Here is a 6000-nt window from a genome sequence, read left to right as displayed (position 1 = left end):
CTTTTAAGAACTCATGCTCTTGCTCAAGATTGAGCTTTTCAAAGCGTAATTTCTCATGAGCTCTTAAAAGTTCTCGATGATTTTCGAAGATAGTTTCATGAGCTAACTTAAGAGTGCTTAGTTCTTTAGTTAGAGCCTCAATCTTCTCCTTATCATTGTCATTCGTTTTATCTTGATTAGCATGATTAATTGACGTTTCATCATAGTATTCATCACTAGAGTTGTCAACAAGCAAATCATCACCTAACAAGTCATCTTCATCACTATTGAAATCAACATACTCGGGGTGTGTTACCTTAGGACCTCTAGCCATGAAGCATCTTCCAATTCCTTCATTTGGTGAGTCAAATATGTCATAGGAGTTGGTTGACACAAGTGCTAGACCAGAAACACCTTCATCTTGAGTATCTTCAGAGTCGGAGTGATAACTTCTCTTGGAGTGGCTGTCGGAGTCGGAGCCGGATACCCATTCACCAACATGAGCTTGATGTCTTCGTTTTGTGTAGCTCCTTGATGATTTTTCCTTCCTTTCCGAATCCTTGCTTCTCCGTGAGTATCTTCGTTCATAACGATCATCTCTACTCCTTCTCTCTCTTGGTGGTGATTCTTTGCTTCTTCTTTTTGGAGAATCTTCTCTTCTCTTGTAGGGAGCCGTACACTCATTGGAATAGTGTCTGGGTCTTCCACAACTGTAGCAGTTTCGCTCTCGACTAGAAGATCTTTTGTCATTGTAGGACCTTGACTTGAAGCTTCTATCTTTGCTTCTACTCTTGTAGAACTTGTTGAAGTTCTTCACCATTAAGCTCAATTCTTCATTGAAGTTTTGTTTCTCACTTGATGATGTAGGGGCTTCACATGAGGCTTTGTAGGCACCACTTGATTTGTTGTGAAGTTCCTCTTTATCCTTAAGTGACATCTCATGAGCAACAATTCTTCCAATCACCTCTGTTGGCTTGAGATCTTTGTAATTGGGCATCATTTGGATCAATGTGCACACGGTATCATATTTTCCATCCAAGGCTCTTAGAATCTTCTTGATGATGAATCTATCGGTCATATCTTCACTTCCTAAGCCGGCAATCTCATTTGTGATGAGAGCAAGCCTAGAGTACATTTCAGCGACACCTTAACCATCCTTCATTTTGAACTTGTCAAGTTGACTTTGAAGCACATCCAACTTGGATTCCTTGACGGAGTCGGTACCTTCGTGCATATCAATCAAAGTGTCCCAAATTTCCTTTGCATTCTCAAGACGGCTGATTTTGTTGAATTCTTCGAGGCACAATCCGTTGAAGAGAATATCACAAGCTTGAGCATTGTATTGCAACATCTTCAACTCATCCACGGTAGCTTCACGGTTTGGTTCTTTCCCATCAAAGAAGTCACCTTGCAAACCAACACACACAATAGCCCAAACGGCGGGGTTATGTCCAAGAATATGCATTTTCATTTTATGCTTCCAACTAGCAAAATTAGTACCATCAAAGTAAGGACCTCTACGGTGATAATTTCCCTCGCTAGACGCCATACTCTCCTAGGTTGTGAAACCAAGGCTATGACCACCAAAAGATATGGAGATCAAAGAAAATGGAGACCAAAGCTCTGATACCACTTGTAGGATCGAAAGTATGTCTAGAGGGGGGTGATTAGACTACTTGACCAAATAAAAACTTAACCTTTTCCCAATTTTAGTTCTTGGCAGATTTTAGCTATTGTAGGACAAGCCAAGCAATCATCACACAATTCAAGCAAGCATGCAAAGAGTATATTGGCAGCGGAAAGTAAAGCATGCAACTTGCAAGAATGTAAAGGGAAGGGTTTGGAGAATTCAAACGCAATTGGAGACACGGATGTTTTTCCCGTGGTTCGGATAGGTGGTGCTATCCTACATCCACGTTGATGGAGACTTCAACCCACGAAGGGTAACGGTTGCAGGAGTCCACGAAGGGCTCCACCCACGAAGGGTAACGGTTGCGCGAGTCCACGGAGGGCTCCACCCACGAAGGGTCCACGAAGAAGCAACCACCCACAAAGGGTCCACGAAGAAGCAACCTTGTCTATCCCACCATGGCCATCGCCCACAAAGGACTTGCCTCACTAGCGGTAGATCTTCACGAAGTAGGCGATCTCCTTGCCCTTACAAACTCCTTGGTTCAACTCCACAATCTTGTCGGAGGCTCCCAAGTGACACCTAGCCAATCTAGGAGACACCACTCTCCAAGAAGTAACAAATGGTGTGTAGGTAATGAACTCCTTGCTCTTGTGCTTCAAATGATAGTCTCCCCAACACTCAACTCTCTCTCATAGGATTTGGATCTGGTGAAAAGAAGATTTGAGTGGAAAGCAACTTGGGGAAGGCTAGAGATCAAGATTCATATGGTAGGAATGGAATATCTTGGTCTCAACACATGAGTAGGTGGTTCTCTCTCAGAACATATGAGTTGGAATTGTGTATGTGTTCTGATGGCTCTCTCCACGAATGAAGAGGAGGTGGAGGGGTATATATAGCCTCCACACAAAATCCAACCGTTACACACAATTTTCCAATCTCGGTGGGACCGAATCAACAAACTCGGTCGGACCGAAAAAGTAAACCTTGTGACAGTTAGAGATTTTCGGTGGGACTGACATGCAACTCGGTAGGACCGATATGGTTAGGGTTTGGGCATAACGTAATCTCGGTGAGACCGATTACACAAACTTGGTGAGACCAAATTTGGTAATTAGCTAACCAGAGAGTTGGTAAGGAAAACTCGGTGAGACCGATTTGCTCTTTCGGTGAGACCAAAAAGTTACAAAAAGGAAACACTGAATTTACATTGCAATCTCGGTGGGACCGATTCGCTCTTTCGGTGAGACCGAAAAGTTATGAAAGGGAAACAGAGAGTTTGCAATCCCATCTCGGTGAGACCGAGATCCCTATCGGTAGAATCGAATTGCTAGGGTTTGGAAGTGACTTATGACAAGTGAAACTCGGTGGCGCCGGATAGAAAGAATCGGTAGGACCGAGTTTGGCTTAGGGTTTAGGTCATATGTGGATATGGGAAAGTAGTTGAGGGTTTTGGAGCATATCACTAAGCACATGAAGCAAGAGGCTCATTAAGCAACACCTCATCCCTCCTTGATAGTATTGGCTTTTCCTAAGGACTCAATGTGATCTTGGATCACTAAAATATAAAATGAAGAGTCTTGAGCTTTTGAGCTTGAGCCAATCCTTTGTCCTTAGCATTTTGAGGGTTCCACTTTCACATCCATGCCATGCCAATCATTGAGCTTTCCTAAAATAATCATCTTGGAATAGCATTAGCTCAATGAGCTATATGTTGTTATGAATTACCAAAACCACCTAGGGATAGTTGCACTTTCAAGGCTTCACTGTAGCCACGCCCGTCACATTGCCGCTAGGTGGATGCAAACTTTGAGGGTACGGTCTCGACCGCTTTGTGGGAGCCGGCTTCTTGGAGTCGGCCTTCTCGCGGCCCGCTTCTCGAAGCCGGCCCTCCCGTGGCTTCTTTTGCGAGGGCTAAAGTCGGGCCGCCTTCCGAAAGCCGGCCTGGGTGACAGCCAGCAAGGGGAAGGCGGCCCCATGTCTTGGATTCTTGAGAGCCGGACGGGCTCGTAATTTTTTCAGAAGGGACAGGGGAAGCCGGCTAGGCTACCCATGGCTATTTACTCCGACAGTAGTCCCCGAAGCTGATCGAGCTTCGAGGCAGACAAAGGGACGAGAAGCTTGGTAAGCTTCCTACCCTGAGGAGCCGGCTTTGCTGGTGTATGCCGATTTTGGGGAGCCCTGCGTCTTGCAGGCGGGAAAGTGGTCGACCCGTGTGCTGACCGCGGGTCCTCCCGCGGGCCACGTGGCAGCGAGATCCTGCCAGCGCACGCGCGCGACGGGCCGCCGCCGCAGGCCCTGGCCCGCCACTCCTAGGCCTCGGCCCGAACACTGATCTTCTGCGGCCCCAGGTGGACCGCTCACCTTCCCGTGGCGATTTTATTTTGCTGTTAGGGCGCAATGAACGCGGGATATGGGGGAGTGGGCACGATCGATCCCCACGTTTCCCCACGCCGCGCCTCCTCGGCTCTACCACATGAGCCTATAAATAGGGGGAGGAGGGGGAGAGACAGAGGTTTGCACGCTCTCTCTCGCTCCGCCCCTTCTCGTCCTCCTTTCTTCCTCTCGTTGCCGCCGCAGCCTCCCATCTCAGCGCCGCCGCGCCGCCACATCGTCTTGCTCCCATGGCGCTGTCGAGCTCGTGGGATGGCTCCAACGTCCATGAGGACCATGTTGAGTTCCTCCGCCAGACTCGGCGCCTGCCCGACGCCAACCTCGTGCGGGTCCGCCTGGCGCCAGAGACGGAGATCTCGCCAGCACTGGAGAAGGGAGAGCGGGTCGTCTTCCGCTCGCACTTCCTGCGCGGCTTCGGCCTTCCGGCGAGCAGATTCCTTTGCTCCTTCCTCGAGTTCTACAATCTTCAGCCGCATCACCTCACGCCCAACGCGGTGATGCTGCTGTCAGCCTTCGTCTCTCTCTGCGAAGGTTTCTTGGGGCTGCTCCCCACGCTGGAGCTCTGGGGGAATTCTTCCAAAGCAAACTCGGCACCGTCGTCGCAGGCGTGCCTGCCCCCTGCGGGGCCTACATCTCCATGAGGAGGTCGGGCGAGAACAACCCGTTCCCGTCCATCCCCCTGATCCAGTCGGTGAAGATCTGGCAGAAGTCGTACTTCTACGTGAAGAACGTCGCCCAGCAAGGAGACCACGTTAACCTGCCGGCTTACGTAGCCGGCCCGCCGGCTGGAAGGCAGCCCTCATGGAGTTTTCGGTCCAGGTCACTGTCACAGGCCGGGAACACTGCCGTCTCCCGGCTTCGGGTGATGATCCAGTCGGAAGGCCTAAGCGGGGCCGACTTGGTGGCCGCCTTCATGAAGCGCCGGATAATTCCTCTCCAAAGCCGGCCCCACATGATGTGTCAGATGAGCGGCCGCTTCGACCGAAGCCGGCTGAGCACCAGGGAGATGCCTCATGCGGAGGTGTCGTACATGGTAAATCATATCTTCAATTGCAAGCTCGCCGAGGACTGGCGATACGGCAAGGTGCCGTATTCTCGCGCCAACCCTCCGCCCGTGGTAAGCTTTCATCTCTTTCTTCTTTTTGTTGGTAGCCGGCTTTATGATGGCCGGCTTCTGATTGGTCGGTTCTTCTTAGCAGAACCCCCTTCTTCCGCCGACGACCGGGGCAGCAGGGATAGAACGCCAGTACGTCCCCGACCGCACGGTGGACGACGTCGACGACCCAGATTTGGGGGCGGCCGCCATGGAAAACGCCATCATGGGGGACGACACCGAGCCCGGAGGCACAGGGCTTACCGCCAGCTTCGAGGACTGGTCGAATGATGCCGAAGCCGAAGTCGCCCCGCATCGCTAGCCGGCGGCCGACCATCAGGGCGCGGGCTTGTCCACCACGCCGGCTGCCAGCGGCAGTGCACAGAAGCGCCGGGCCGCGTCAATCCTCTTTGGCAGTCGGCTGAAGAAGTCCAAAGCCTCCACCGCGGCGACCAAACGAGATGAGGCGGCCGCGAAAGCGGCCCGCTTCCGCAAGGCGGTGAAGCAGCCTCAGGCAGTCTCAGCGTAAGTCGTCGATTGCCTGGTCGCATGCTTTTCATCGTTCTCTCCTGTTCGAACATTCTTCCTAACCTTTTCCCGCTCGCTGGACAGGACACCGCTTTCCCTTGAGCGGGGTTCAGGCGGCTCCGTAGTTGGGCCGATTGGAGGGTCTTCGGGCTCCCGCCGCGTGGACCCCCGCGCCAACCTCAGGGAGGCCACGGAGCGGAACGCCCGTGAGGCACGGGAGGAGTGTGAGGCGGCGGAAAGAGCGGCCGCCCAGGCGGCGAGGGAGCAGGCCAACGCGACAGCCAAGGCCCAGGCGGAGGCGGCGACCGCGGAAACGGAGGCAGAGGGTTCGCGTAACCAGCCTCCGCTGCTCGCCATTCCCCTCCGAGCCGTGGCA

The sequence above is a fragment of the Triticum dicoccoides genome, chromosome 5A (assembly GCF_002162155.2).
Source record: "Triticum dicoccoides isolate Atlit2015 ecotype Zavitan chromosome 5A, WEW_v2.0, whole genome shotgun sequence".
Classification (NCBI taxonomy): domain Eukaryota; kingdom Viridiplantae; phylum Streptophyta; class Magnoliopsida; order Poales; family Poaceae; genus Triticum; species Triticum dicoccoides.
The sequence above is the reverse complement of the archived record's forward strand: the minus strand, read 5'-3'. Positions refer to the sequence as shown.